At 36.8% G+C, this 16,261-nt stretch overlaps 1 protein-coding gene and 1 pseudogene across 3 annotated transcripts in view; both read left to right on the forward strand.

The window, feature by feature from the left end:
• Nucleotides 1-16,261, forward strand: part of FUT8 (fucosyltransferase 8) — a 304,241-nt gene that overhangs the window by 65,639 nt on the left and 222,341 nt on the right. The window lies entirely within an intron of this gene.
• Nucleotides 2,565-2,930, forward strand: LOC308346718 (small ubiquitin-related modifier 1-like; annotated as a pseudogene). Its single transcript has one exon. The product of its transcript is annotated as a small ubiquitin-related modifier 1-like (transcript).

Raw genomic sequence — 16,261 nt, forward strand, 5'->3', positions numbered from 1 at the left:
GAGTAAGGCAGATGTGGTCTGATTCTTGGATACTAGCTGTGCTTGGGTAGTTAATTTTAGATACTAAATTTCTACATCTGTAAAATGTAGCTAAATAATAAGTGCAAAGTCTTTAGCACAGTGCCTGGCATGAAGTAATGGCTCAATAAGTGTTAACTATTACTGTTAACTGAGTTAGGAATTAGGTCTCTGACTTTAAATGTGGACCTTGGAGACTAGGAATACCTTGGGACCACCTTGAGCCCCTATATGGAGAAGTCTGCCTATAAGATGACCTATTCTGGGTATGCCTTTCTGACTGAAAATAATCAAGTGCCTATGCACTTTGCTGAAAAATTTTTAAAGAACTCTTATATTGCAAAAACAGTATACAGGAGAAACTCTAAATTTTGTCATAGGATGAGGCTGTAGGATGACTAGATATCACTATGATGTAGGCATATTCACAGAGCAAGAGTTGATGAGAGAACATTTTTCACAGCCCCTGGTCTGGGTAAGTTTAGTTTGGGATAAGATAGAGGAATCTGAGCTATAGAGCCAGTCGTGCCAAACAGTAGGGAGAAGTGTCCTTTTTTTTTTTTTTAAGTTCCAGATTAAAAAAAAAAAAGCACCTTGTTTTAGATGTTATCAGGCATCAGAGGTAGCTGATGAAGGCAGCAGAAAAGTTAGAGACAAATGTAGCTAAATCTAAGTTCTGTCTCCTTTAATCCTTTTAGTTAGAGGACCAGGTCTGTAAAATGTTGAGAACCCTCTAAAGGGGACTCTATGAAGGGTAAATGCTTGAGAGCTCTGATTTTTTCCTTATCTTTCCTTTTGGACAGTGGAGGTTAGAAGTGCATTCACAATCACAGAAACCTTTGTATATATGGTTACTGTTCTGGAAAGAGACATTCTGTCTTCCACTCCAGATGGTTATCTTAGATACTTAGGTTTTTAGAACAATAATGTCACTGTGGTTTAGGTTCTGAGTTAGTAGCTTGAGGAAATTTGATACGGGCCATTGAAGAATAAAAGATAAATCTCATTTTAAAAAATGTTATTTACTGTGCCACCAGGTAGTAATGACTTGTAATATGGAGACATTCTTAAAAATCCTAGGAGAGTTGTACTTTCATGATAGTTTAATTTATTATGTGCCTTTGTATTTTGGGGGTTTAAAAAAAGTGCTGCATGGGGAGGGGATGGCTTAAAAACAAATTGGGTTCTTTTACACACCAATAAGTTGACAGTTTGACTAATTGTAAATGAAAGTGGAATTACTATTATTTATTTATTTTTTAATTAGGCAGGTTCCACACCTGACATGGGGTTTGAACTCCACGACCTGGAGATCAAGAGTCACATGCTGTACTAACTGAGCCAGCCATATGCCCCAAAAGTAGAATTTTTAATTGGTTTAATTCTAGATTCTAGAGAATGTTTTACAAAACACCAATCTGCCAATCAGTAAGTTGGTATTTTTCATATGTATTGTTAAGTTAAAAACCGGAATTTGTTGAGTGATAGTATTATACATGCCACTTTATCAAAGATTCATTGACAGCCTCATATAAACTCTTCCTGATCACTCAATGTAAAATATCTATTTTTTTATTGTATCATCTTACTTATGACATTATTATGTACGTGTGTGCACACATGTGTTTGTATTTGTTTATTGACTATTTTCTTATCAGAATGAAATTCCATGAGTTCTTTTTCTTTTATCATCAAAACATTTATTAAATGCTTAACTGCATGTGACCTGAGCTGTGACTAGGCTTGTTAAAGGTTTGAGTGCCTGACTAAAACCAGGAAAACTGCTGCCTCCTTCTCATGTTCACAGAGCAGCTTCTGCTCTGTGGGCCAGAGCAGAGTTGGGCCAGTCCTGTTTCCTGCAAAGGAGGGGATACATGTACCAGAGCAGGATTCTGCTAAATGGAATGGAGCCAGGGGTTAGGACACTAAGTGAGCCCTTCCAGCCAACCCTTCAGGAGATATCCTGAGCACCTAAAATAGCACGTGACACATAGTAGGTGGTCAACAAATATTTGATGAATGGGAGATTTTCTCTTTTCTTTCTTCTCTCTTCCTTTCTCTCTCTCTATCTTTTAGAAGGGAGGAGTGTCAAGGTTCAGATTTGAATAACATATAGGTAACTTTAAGTTATTAATTTTCATAAAGATAATGCTGGGAAAGTATATTTGCATAATAAAGGGATACATTTCAACATTTTTAAAATGAAGAGTTAAGAACTCATTAGTTTTAAGGCTTGCCAGTGTTCATCATTGTAATCTGTTAAAGGAAAATATAAATTGTGATAATTAAATTGAGAATATAAGAGAAATTTTGGTAAAGTGATAATGTTTATAACAAAAATACAAATGAAATTTTAGAAAAGCTTGAGTATTATGAAATCTGCAAAAGTTAAAAAGTCAAAGCAGAGTGATGCAGTGCCTGGCAGAAGTCCCTCCATCTGCGGTGTTGTGCTGTGGGAAAGAGAGATGGATTTGTAAATCCAGAGTGAGATTCTGCCTACCCAAAGCCACTACTGTGCAGAGACCCTGGGTGAAGCCTCCTTCATCATGTCTTCCCAGGAGGCAAAACTGTCAGCTGAGGACTTGGGGTCTTATAAGAAGGAAGGAGAATACATTAAACTCACAGTTCTTGGACAGGATAGCATTGAGATTTGCTTCAAAGTGAAAATGACAACACATCTCTAGAAATTCAAAGAATCATGCTGTCAGAGACAGGCAGTTCCAATGAATTCACTCAGGTTTCTTTTTGAGGGTCAGAGAGTTGCTGATGATCACACTGTAAAAGAACTGGGAATGGAAGAAGTGATTGAAGCTTATCAGGAACGAACGGGGTTATTCAACAATTTAGATGTTCTTTTTATTTTTTTGTTTACTCTCAATCCTTTTTTATTTTTAAAAATAGTTCTTTTGTAATGCGATGTTAAAAATGGAATTGAAAATCTTTAAAACATCTGGTAATTTGAATTCCAGTGCTTGTTATTCATTATCACTTGTTTTTATTATGCTGAACTTTAGTGATCAAGCCTAAGCCCCCTTCGTATTGCCCTCTCCTTTTAGAAGATTACATGTGTGCACAGAGAGACCACCTTTTCCAGCATTGCATTCACAGGCAATGTGAGTATTCATGAGTTTCCAGTTGGCCCTGAAATTCTAGCATGTGATTGCTTCATTCCTAGACTGTGATTTTCAGTGGGAAAGTTTTTCAGAGAACTAAACTGTGGAAAAATGACCTTTCCTTAATCTGAAGCTACTTTAAAAATTTGTGGGTCTGGACCAAAAGAAGAGAAGTATCAGGCTGGAGTTGAGATGATAGAGATGGTGAGAGTAATGACTAACTCCAAAGATGACTTCACTGAGGAGAAAGCATTTATTTATTTATTTATTTATTTAGTTAGTTAGTTAGTTATTTGACAGAGATCACAAGTAGGCAGAGAGGGAGGCAGAGAGAGAGAGAGGAAGGGAAGCAGGCTCCCTGCTGAGCAGAGAGCCCAACGTGGGGCTTGATCCCAGGACCCTGAGATCATGACCTGAGCCGAAGGCAGAGGCTTTAACCCACTGAGCTACCCAGGTGCCCCAGGAGAAAGCATTTTAAGTTTATCTTAAAAGAGAAGTCTTGTCAGAAAATCCAGAAAAGTTCTAATGTAATTAGCAGTTAACAAAGTTATTCATGCAGAAGTGTATATAACAGAACACTGCTCTTTTAAATTTTATTTGTACTTTTTGGCCTGGGATATAGGTTTTAAATGGAAATTGTCTGTACCAGCTTCATTAAAATAAGCAAAGTGTTTATAAAAACCATTAAAAAGGGGCGCCTGGGTGGCTCAGTGGGTTAAAGCCTCTGCCTTCGGCTCAGGTCATGATCCCAGGGTCATGGGATGAAGCCCCACATAGTGCTCTCTGCTCGGCGGGGAGCCTGCTTTCCCCTCTCTCTCTGCCTGCCTCTCTGCCTACTTGTGATCTTTGTCTGTCAAATAAATAAATAAAAAATGTTTAAAAAATATTTAAAAAAGGGTCAAAGCAGAATCTCTGAAGTAGACATTTATTTTAGAATCTGAAAGAGAAAAAGAATAAAATTAGGTTGTAAGTAGACTAGGTATTGACAAAGCAGGCCAGTCTGAGGCTAAATGTTCTCAGCCAAAACCAGATGTTAGATGGAGGAACCCAGAAGTACTATCTTCAACCTACTTTTGAATTGGACTACATTGGACCTATCATAGACTCTTCGTTAAAAACAGTGACTAAGTTCACGTTCAGGGCTATCCCCAGTGCTCAGTGTAGTTCCTGGTAATTAGTATTCTCTGCAAAAAATTTTTCTTGAAAAAAATGAATTAATCTGTAGGTAGTAAATCGTAGAGAGCTGACTTCAGACATTTGAATATGCTTTGAATTATTTTCTGCTTTATTCTTATCTATAGCTGGACCCCCCCCTTTTTTTTCCATAAAAGGTAGAGGGCAAGCTTCTCTAGTTTTTTAAGTTCTGGTGGCTGAAATTTGAGTCTCTGACCAGTGTACTAATAGATGGAAAGTCTTATATTTATTTTCTTAGTGAAGTTACCTTAAATAAAATTCCAAAGGGTTTAATCTGTATTAAAGAAATCCGTATTTCTGCTAAAGAAATCTGTATTACTTAGTGATGTGAAGTTATAATGATTGATTTAAGGGATTAGGAATGAGTTATCAATGCTTTTCTCTTGCAGTTAGTGATTTCAAACTTTTTTTGTGTTGGTAACAATGAAAAATTACTTATTCTTGGGGCGCCTGGGTGGCTCAGTGGGTTAAAGCCTCTGCCTTCGGCTCAGGTCATGATCCCAGGATCTCGGGATCTCGGGATCGAGCCCCACATCCCGCTCTCGCTCAGCAGGGAGCCTGCCCCCCCCACCCTCTGTCTGCCTCTCTGCCTACTTGTGATCTCTGTCTGTCAAATAAATAAATAAAATTCTAAAAAAAAAAAAAAGAAAAATTACTTATTCTTGCTGACATGAAGATATTCAATTGCCTTTGCTTGTATCTTCATGGAATGAAAGAGGTGGATTAATTTGCCTTTTACTAATATAAATATGAAAATAATTTAGTCTAGATTTTCTTACTAGGCTTTTATTTCACTTAGACCTTTTTTTTTTTTTAACCCCAAAGGTACACTTCTCTCATTTTAATACATGTTAAAATTGTATGAGTAAGCTTAAATATGTTAGTGTGCCTCCCTTTCGGTCTCAGTAGCCATATTTTAAGTGCTCTGTAGCCGCATATGGCTAGTGGTTATTTTATTGGGCAGTTTAGGTATAGAACATTTCCTTCTCACAGCTATACCTGATATAGACATTTTCTCTTATAGATTTTAATGATCTAGGTAATTATAATTTTTAAGGTAAGATTCTTAATATTTTTTGGTAAGACATTTGTATTACGAAATTTATTTTGATTATTCTGTTATATCATGGACATTCCAATAATTTTTGTTATTCTGTTTTAAAATGCCATTTTTAAAAAGATTTTATTTATTTGAGAGAGAGAGAGAGAGAATGAGAGAGAGAGAGACCGTGAGAGGGGAGAGGTCAGAGGAAGAAACAGACTCCCAGCCGAGCAGGGAACCCCATGTGGGACTTGATCCAGGGACTCCAGGATCATAACCTGAGCAGAAGGCATTTGCTTAACCAACTGAGCCACCCAGGTGCCCCTAAAATGTCATTTTTATCTAATTTTGAGACTAGCTTGCATTTTGTAATATAGTTTAATGGGAAATTTTGATATAGTAACTAGAAATTGCCCTTACAGGTAACACAGAACATTAATCTTGTTAAGTGAAGTAATGAAAATTCCTCTTAAGGCTTTTATGATCAGTATTTTAGGAACGTGGAGCTTTCAAAACAGGCCTTTAGCTCCTAATGTGTTTTGGTTAAACATGATAATGATTTTGTCACTATAATGCTGGGCTTACAGAAGTTGCTGATTAGATGTTAGTTCTTTTAATACATAGATTTCATTTTCTAGTGCATGTTTCCCCAAATTAGATGATCATAAGAATTCCCTGAGGAGGGACACCTGGGTGGCTCACTCAGTTAAGCATCTGCCCTCTGCCTTTGGCTCAGATCATGATCCCAGTGTTCTGGGATTGAGCCCCATGTCAGAGCAGGGAGCCTGATCTCCCTGCTTCTCCCTCTCCCTCTGCCTGGTCCCCCTGCTTGTGCTTTCTCTCTCTCTGTCAAATAAATAAATAAAATCTTTTAAAAAAAAAAAAAAGAATTCTCTGAGGAGTTTTTATTTATTTATTTTTTGAGGAGCTTTTTAAGGATACAGATATCCAAGGCATATATATTATAAACCATGTGTATTAATAAAATCCTTTGTATACATTCCTTAGTTTTAACTCCTTGAGATAGAATTGTTGGCTCAAAAGATTGAATTATTTTTTAGATTTTTGATTCAAAGGAAAAATTTCCTTCAGAAAGTTTGTACCAATTTATAAACTTTTCCTCACATTTTCTCTACACTGGGTATTATTGAATTTTTAATATTTCTCAGTTGATTAAAAAGTCTCTTATTTTAGCTTTGTATTTCTTTACTTATGAGTGAGAGTCAGCATTTTTCAAAAATTTTCGATAGGTGTTTTTTCTTCCCTTTTCCTCTGTCTCTCTGTCCCTCTCTCCCTCCCTCCCTCTCTCTCTCTTTTCCCTCTATCCCTCCCTCCCCCTCTTCTTCCTTCCTTCCTCCCTCTTTCTTTTCTTTCCTTTCCCTCCCTTCCCTTTCTCTTCCCTCTCCTTTTCCTTACCCTTTTCCCTTCCTTTTTCCCTCTTCTCCCTTCTCCCTCTCCCTCTGTCTGGTCTCCCCGCCCCTGCGCTCCAGCCCCTCCCCGCCTCTCTCCTTCCCTCCCCTCCCCTCTCCTCTCTTCTACTCTCCTCTCCTTTCCTTTCTTTCAGATTGCCTGTTTTTGATATCTGTTGTTTTGCATACCTAAGGGTTCTTCATTTTGATCATCTGTAAGTTGAATGATAGGGCTAGAAGGCAATGACTAAAAACAAGATTGGTGTTCAGAAGGGCGGTATGATTTTGGTTATTGAGCCTGGTACACATTTGGTTAAAATGTTAAATCTATCACAGATCTGCAGTATTCTTTGTACATATTTCCATCTGTTCTCTCATAAATTATATCTTTTAGGAATGGTCCTTTTCAGTTTGACAGTGGAGGAATTGGATTAAAATTTTCTTATGAACAAAGGAAGTATTTTGCTACTATCATTCGGAAAACCAATCATGATGTTTGGTTCTGGTTGTTACTGGAATCAGTTTGAAATAATGCCATTAATAACGCCATCTAACACAACTATTTATTTTGATTTCTTGCCTATGTATAAACATGATAGAACAGAAATCCCTTAATTATAGAGACCTTTTATCTTTGTGTTGCTTGTGCCTCTTAGTATCTGGCCCTGTAAAAGAAAACTCATTTCCGGTACTCACAACCAGATTTGTGAAACCAGATTTGTGGGTTTCCTACACCAAGCAATTCTTTAATTTTCGGGGAATACCAACCAAATAATTAGCATAGAGCATAGACTCCAGAGGTTAAGGACCCAGTTCCACAAGACTGCCCTTAATGTCAGATGTCAATTGGGTGTAGTGAGTGCCCAGGTTACCCACACTTCTGTCTGACTTGGCTACAAATTGGCAGGATCCCATGACTTCCTCCTCAGATTTGATAATTGGCTATTATGGCTCACAGAACTCAGAAACACTTACATTTATCATCTTATTACAAAGGATATAATTAAAGATAATGATGAACAACAAGATGAAGAGATACATAGGATGAGGTCCAGAAGGATCCTAAGCATACAGAGTAGAGTGTGCCATGCTCCTGGCACAGGGATGTGTTTACCAACTTGGACAATCTGTAGGCCCCATAGTTTAGGGATTTTTAGTGGAGGCTTTATCACATAGACATGATTTGTTATTAAGTCAATGTCTAGCCTCTGTCTTGTCCCTGGAGGATAGGGCATGGAGCTGGAAGTTCTAAGCTTACGATCTGTGTTTGGTCTTTCTGGTGAAAAGATTGAATATTGAATATTCAAATATTCAAATATTGAAGCTATCCGGGAACCTACCAAGAGTAGCCTCATTAGAATGAAAGATGTTCCCATTAAGAAGTTCTAAAGGATTTAGGAACTCTGTGTAAGGGGTGTATGTTCAACTGGCCACAGACAACTGCGTTCAGTCTGAATGGGGTCTTACAGAGGGAGTGGAGGTGCTGGCACTGGCAAGAGTCCTTCAGAGTACCCAGGGGCTCTAGTTTCCATGTTCAGAGGGATTTGACAGCTTATCAGACTGAGGTTTCAGGGTTGCAGGAGGATTGTGACTAAGTGACTGGGACAGCACTCCACTAGAAGTCCTCACCCACTTGTCCAACACTACTCACCAAGTACCTATTGTAAACTGGTGGAGAGCCTCTTTCTACTTCAGTGTCCCTTGAGTGCCCTCTACTGAAAAAGCTTAGCATAGTGCTCATGTTAAAGGAATAGTTAAAGGAATTTTGTTACCACAAAACATATATTGAAAGATTCCTTCACAGCTGGGGTATCTATGTATGTATCCATAACTGACACATACGGATAATACCTTAGTTTGTTTATCCAGTTACCTGTTGATGGACAATTTTTGTTCTTCCTCGTTATTAGTTTCTGTAAGTAAAGCTGCCATGAACATTAATATACAAGTTTTTATATGGACATATATTTTCATTACTCTTAGGTAAATACATAAGTGTGGAATGACTGGATTGTATAGTAGGTATCTATAAATTTTTAGGAAATTGCCAATTTGTTTTCCAGTGTGGCTATATGATTTTTTTGTTCTTGCTGGCAGTTTCTCTATATCTTATCAATATTTGGTATGGGTTATTCCTTTTAACTTTAGTCATTCTGTTAGGTGTATAGTACTATCTCCTTGTGTTTTAATTTCCACTTCTCTAATGACTAATGATATCGAGTATCATTTCTTGTGTTTATTTACCATTTTTTTTTTGTAAAATGCTCAAATCTTACTTTTTTAAAAAAAATTGGGTTGTTTTCTCATTATCGAGTTTTGGATGCTTTTTTCTTTCTTTCTTTTTTTTTTTTTTTTGAGTTTTGAATGCTCCTTCTATATGTTTGATTCTGTACTTTGCAGAGGTTTTTTCCTGGATTGTGGCTTGTCTTTTCATACTTTTAACAATATCTTTTGAGGAATAATAATTTTTAATTTTGATGAAAGCTCAGGCTATCAATTAATTCTTATATCCATTATGTTTTTGTATCTAAGATATTTTTACCTAATGCAGGGTTATAAAGGCTTTCTCCTAGGATAGTTTCTGGAAGTTTTATGGTTTTAGGTTTTTTGTTTTGGAAATAGTTTTTTTTTTTTTTAAGATTTATTTATTTATTTGAGAGAGAGAGAGAGAGCACGCACAAGCAGGGGGAGGGGCAGAGGGAGACAAGCAGACTCCCTGCTGAGCAGGGAGCCTGACAAGGGGCTCAATCCCCTGGACCCTGAGATCATGACCAAAGCCAAAATCAAGAGTTGGATGCTCAACCCACTGAGCCACCCAGGTGCCCCATGGTCTTAGGTTTTATGATTAGTACTGTGCTGCATTTTGAATTAATGTTTTTTACGTGAAGTGAAAATTGGAAAAGGGTTTATTTTTTTGCATAGTGATTTGTTGTCTCTACACTTTTTGTCAAAAATCAGTTGATCATATATGTATGAGTTTATTTCTTATTCCCTAATTTGGTCCACTGATTGGTCTGTTTCAATGCTACTGGTTGGATTACTGTGGTATTATTAAGAAGTCATGAAACCAAGTTGTGTTGCTCATCTAAGTTTGTTCTTTTTCAGTGTTATTTTGGCTGTTGTGCTGGTTATTCATTTATTGCCTCTCAGTTCCAGATTCACCCTTTATGCTTGTTCAGTGAAAATGGATCTGGCCCTTTTACTATTTCTCTTTTGCCAGCTTTCACAGTGTTAAGCTTTGTCAATATAGAGTGCTACAGACACATTCTAAGAGGAAAGAGTTTTGCTTCTTGCTTTTTGTGTGCTTGCTTGATAGGCTCCAGTATCACACTCAGTTTCTCTAGAATCAACCCACATGGCTTCCTTAGCGTATGGTTCTTGACACATGTGTGACTTCACCAGCCCTAAGCTTCTACGGAGCTCAGAGGATAGCAGTAACCTAGCAGCCAGAGACCCAAGGCTAGCTTCTCTTTGTACCTCTCATGTGGGTTTGTAGCAGAATGCCTTCATAGGATACTTCCAGATGAACAGCTTTTCCTAGACCCCTATGAACGGATTTCTGGCAAGTTGCACAAGGCAGATTTCCAGCAAATTCTGTTGGCATGGCACCAGGACAATTTATCTGTCATTCAGTGATCTAGGACTGTGCCTTCTCCAACAACGTCTGACCTCAGGCCTGGAACGTCTAGGGAGTTGGAGGAAGCTCTTGCTTAGGCATGCCTGTCTCAGCCCTAGGAGGTATTAGCTGCTCTTATATTCTTTAGTATTTTCTGCGCTTCTCACTAGTTAATTTTTGTTATACCAGCCCCTGTTATAGTTAATGATTCTTTATACTTAACTTTTCCTTTTCAAATTTCTGTGTGGCTTCTCTTGCCTGATTGTATCTAGAATGATGCAACCCCTTCTAGGTTTTTTATATTTCTATGTGAATTTTAGAAGCAGTTTCTAAATGTCTAAAAAAAAAAAGCCTACTGAGATTTTCACTGAATTTATTCATAAATCTGGGGGAATTACACTGGGATCTATAGATAAATTTGGGGAGAATTGGCCTCAATAATATTGGGTTTTTTGATTCAGGAATAAAGTATCACCTTTTATTTAGATTTTCAGGTTTGTTTTTAAGATTTCATTTATTTGTTGATTTATTAGAGAGAGAGTACATGCATGGGGGGACAGGCAGAGGGGGACCAAGAGGGAAAGAATCTTTTTTGTTGTTGTTGTTAAAGATTTTATTTATTTGTCTGAGAGAGTGTGTGTGCACAAGCATAGGGAGTAGCAGGCAGAAGGAGAAGCAGGCTCCCTGCCCTGCAAGGAGCCCAGTGGGGGACTCTATCCCAGGACCCTGGGATCATGACCCAAGCTGAAGGCAAATGCTTAACTGACTGAGCCACCCAGGTGTCTTGAGGGAAAGAATCTTAAGCAGACTCCACGCTAATCTTGGATCCTGTTGTGAGCTTGATCTTGTGACCATGAGATCATGACCTGAGCTGAAACCAACAGTTGGGACATTCAACCAACTGAGCTACCCAGTTGCCTCTAAAATTTCAGTCTCTTTTAGCAGTGTTTCATGGTTTTTTTTTTTTTTAATACAGCTCTTTTCCAGATTATCCCTAAGTGTGTTATATTTTTTATGCTCTTATAAATAGCATTATTCTTTTTAAATTCCACTTTCCAGTTTTTCATTGCTAATATATAAAAATGCAGTTGATTTTTATGCCTTTAACCTTGCTAAATTTATTTTTTAGTTCTAGTAGTTTTTTGTTTGTTTGGTAGATTCCACCGGATTTTCTACACAGTCATGTCTTCTGTGAATAAAGAGAGTTTTACTCCTTTCGTTCCAATTTGTGTTCCTCTTATTTCTTTTCCTTGCTTGACCTCATTGGTTAAACTCTGGTATAATGTTGAAGAGAAATGGTGACAGGACATTCTAGTCTTGCTTCTAATCTTAGCAGGAGAATATCCATTCTTTCATAATTAAGTATGATGTTAATTGTTGATTTTTCATAGATACCCATTATTATTAGTTGATTAAATTCATTTCTATTCCTAGTTTGCAGAGACTTTTCAAATCAGGAATGGATATTCGATTTTGTCAAATGCTTTTTTGTGTGTGTCTGTTGAGATGAGAGTTACTATTTATGTTTTAGCTCTAGGTAATGCAAACATTTATTGTTATGTACGGTTTTGTTAGTACTTCCCCCCCCCCCAAAATGACCTCCTTCCCTAAAAAAAGTCAATTAATCTGCATGTATAATACCTGGGTTTTAAAAATATTTTATGTGCAATATCATCTTTAATTGGTTAAAATATAAATTACAATAATGCTGATGGAGTCTAATTATTGAGCTGTGATGTGAAAAAAAAAAACAGAAAAGTCTGAGAAGTAGCCATAAAACCCATACCTACTAAAGAAATTTTGATTGAATACAATAGTTTTAACTCTAAATTTATATTTAACATTATTGAAGGGAGACAGCTATAGGATACAGATACTTAAGGGTAAGGAGGTAAGTGTTTAAGAAGAAGTGAAAACAATAGATGAATTACATGAAGAAAAATTTAAAGCATAGAGGCTTGCTTAAAGATTGAGAAAAGCAAATAAGTAGACCTAACAGAACACAAGGGGCTCAGAAAGTATGCAGTTGTTTCTTATAGACAATAATTGGAGTTAAGGCAATGTAGCTGGTGGCTTTGGTGAAGTGGAAAGGATTGCCCTGGGATAATTGGGTTTAAATCCTGTATTTTCCACTTGCTAACTCAGTAAGTTTCTTAAACTAAGTTTCTAATTTCTCATCTGTAGAATGAACATAACAGTATTTATCCCAAGGGTTGTAATGAAGATTAAATAGAATCAGTTACATAAAAGTGCATAGCAGTATAGTTAGGTGCTTAATGGTTTGTCTTTGTCTTTATTATTTTTTAAATTCTTTTTTTTTTTTTTAAGATTTTATTTATTTATTTGACAGACAGAGATCACAAGTAGGCAGAGAGGCAGGCAGAGAGAGAGAGAGGAGGAAGCAGGCTCCCTGATGAGCAGAGAGCCCGATGCGGGGTTCGATCCCAGGACCCTGGGATCAGGACCTGAGCTGAAGGCAGAGGCTTTAACCCACTGAGCCACCCAGGCACCCCTTTATTATTTTTTAAATGACCAATAGAAGCATTACTTTTCTGTTGCCTGTTTCCCTGGTGATTATATATAAACACAGAAGTAGGGCCCACAGTTACCTTGAAACCCATCAAGAAAATAAAAACTGAAGCGAATTCCTACTGTGTTGACCTCCTAGAACTTCTCATACTTTGAAAGAAAATTAATCAGAGCACTGTGAGCGTAAGATTATATTAGAAGATGTTCTGAAGGAGAGTTCTAATTTGAGGAAGGATGGCAGAATTTATAGGTTATTAGCAGGAGGGGTTAGACATAGTTCAGTTAGTTTGGGGGAATAGTTGGTCAAGGATGACTCTCAGAGAATTGATCTTGTAGATTAGTAGCTGTTGGGCAGATTTTTTCAAGAAGTTTGAGGAGAAGCAGCTGTGGGGGTCATAGACCTGAGAGGATCAATGCAAAGTTCTCAGGCTTTTAGTGTCTGCACAGTAGGTTTTTCTATCATTGGCTCTTCCAGTCTTTTCTTCCTGCACCCCCACGACTAGTATAAGGGCCCTTTATCTTGGTCATGATTTTAGACCCTTTCTAGCTCTTGATCTCAGAGGTAATATCTTTATGAAACTATAAAGAACAAGGAATTAAGTATTTTGTAGAACTAGAAAGTTCCCTTAGTCTTTGCTTCCAGCCTTCTTTGTATTGTGTTTTGGATTATACTATGTAGATGCTCTGCAGTAGAGGAAATGGTAATGTATGATAACAAAAAGCTTCGCTTCAAAGTAGACAAATGGCTGGAAGGGAGATTCAAGTAGGGTTTTGCAGCAGCTATTTTAGATGATGACACAGCTTAAACTTAAATTGCAATTGATTTTTTTCTTTTTATTTTACCTTATCTTTCTGTGATGATTCTAGTAGAAGTCAGATGAAGTTATTTTTGATAGCTGGGTTTGTGAACATTGGTATTTGCATCTAACCTTCCAAAGCCTACCTGTGCTTTCAGAGAGCTCTGCTTGTGACTAAATGGATCATCTCTTCCCTTGTATCTATTTAATGCATTACTGGTTTCTGGCAGCTGGTACTTAACATTGTTCATTTCTGAGTTTGGTGCTTCAGGTGATTTCTTTGCCTTTATGAGGTACTTTCTGACTATAGGTGAATCCATTCTTCTGTAAATATAATCTGTGCTTTGAAATTAAATTATCCTTGTCCTCTTTGAATACATAAATCCTTTTATTATCTGATAGTTTGCCTCTCCCTTTGTGGCTTCCTGTGTTCCTTTTGTAATGCTTACTTAGCTTTTAATTTAAATACAAGGTTGCCTTAGTTAGCATCCAAGGAAGACTTTGGCCTATTCAAACATTCAGAAAGTATGAATATTTGGCCACCATATTTAGGATTATTGTGATATTTCGTTCTAATTTTTCAGAATATAGAAGAGGAGGCAAATTTATTATTTTTTCCTAATCAAGCTTACCATAGGCCTTGTACTTTTCAAAATAGCTTGAGTGGGAAAAAAATATATGAAGAATGGCATATCTGCTATTTCTACATGGATGTACTTACCATAACTGTAAAAAATATATTTGATTTACTGTGAACCTCTCAAGGTAAATGTGTCAGATATAATCAATATTTTAGTATTGTCATGTATAGTTAAGCACTTTCCTGTAAATTATGAAAAAGTTATTTATGTTTTTTGTTTGCAAAATATCACAAATATTTACATAATGTGGCTTTCTTTTTTTTGATAGAGGAAGTTAAAGATAAGATTTACTTAAAACTAAATAGTAAGTCACTGGTGAGAATCTTTTCTACCTCATATATTACTGTGCTTCTTACATCTCATTCTCCTCCATTTGTAACATTTGGTGATATGATACAAATGTCACTATCTTAGCTTTCTTTAATTTTCTGAGAAGTATCGTTTATAGTCTTTATATCTTTTAATCTTAGGAACTCTGGAAGTCTTCATCCTTTATTTCTTCTAAAGAAAATAGCTTCATTTGTTCTTTAGAAAAAATATTTTATTTATTTATTTGAGAGACAGAGAGAGACTACAAGCAGCAGGGGCACTGGGAGAAGCAGACTCCCTGCCAAGCAGGGAGCTCAGTATGGGGCTCTGTCCCAGGACCCTGAGATCATGACCTGAGCCTAAGGCAGACACTTAAAGACTAAGCCACCCAGGTGCCCCAAATCTGTACTACTTTACCAAGCTCTCCCTATTTCCCACACCACCCAGTCCCTCGCAGACACTTTTCTACCCTCTGTTAGTATGAGTTCAATTTTTTTTTTTTTCTTGGTAGATTCTACGTGTAAGTGATAGCATGCAGTATTTTCTCTGTCTGGCTTATTTCACTTAGTATAATACTCTTAAGATTTATTCATATTGTTGGAATGGCAGAATTTCTTTTTCTCATGGCTGAATAATATTGCATATATACACATGTATGTATATACATACACAAACACATACATACACATACATATATACACCCCACATAATATATCCATTCATCTGTGGATGGATACTTAGGTTGTTTCCATATCTCAGCTATTGTGAATAATACTGCAGTGAACCTGGGAGTGTCCTGATCTTGTTTCTATTCCCTTAGGGTGTATACTGAGAAGAGGGATGTCTAGATCATTTGGGTAATTCTGTTTTTGATTTCTTGAGGAAAGCTCCATACGTTCTCCAAAGTATGCTGCATCAGTTTACATTGCTACCAGCAGTGAACAAGGGTTCCCTTTTGTTCACACCCTCACCAACACTTGTTAAATTACATTTCTTTTTTTATGATAGCCATTCTAACAGGTGTGAGGCTATATCTCATTTTGATTTGCAAAACTGTATATTTGGTGATATCTAGTAGTGCTGAACCACCTTTTCACATACCTGATAGCCATTTATAGATCTTCTATGGAAAAATGTCAGTTTTTAAATCAGATTTATTTATCGATTGATTAATTGCTATTCAGATAGTGTGAGTTCTTTGTATATTTTGGATATTAAGCCCTTATCAAGTATATGGTTTGAAAATATTCTGTCCCATTCTGTAGGTTTTCTCTTCATTTTGTTGATGATTTCCCTTGCTGTACAGAAGCTTTTTTCTTTTTTTTTCTTTCTTTCTTTAAAATGGAGGTATTATTGAAGCACAGTGACAGGCCAGTGGGCAGGAAGAGCTGCTACTGTTCCCTGCTGCCCAGAAACTTTTTAGTTTGATATTGTCCCATTTGTTTATTGTGTTTTCATCACCTTTACTTTTTGTGTTTTGAAATTGAAAAAAATAATTGAAGGCTGATGTCAAAGAGCTTACCCCTTATGTTATCTTCTAGAAGTTTTATCGTTTCAGGTCATTTTGAGTTGATTTTTGTCTGTGTTGTAAGA

Source organism: Martes martes (genome assembly GCF_963455335.1).
Source record: "Martes martes genome assembly, chromosome: 7".
Lineage (NCBI taxonomy): Eukaryota > Metazoa > Chordata > Mammalia > Carnivora > Mustelidae > Martes > Martes martes.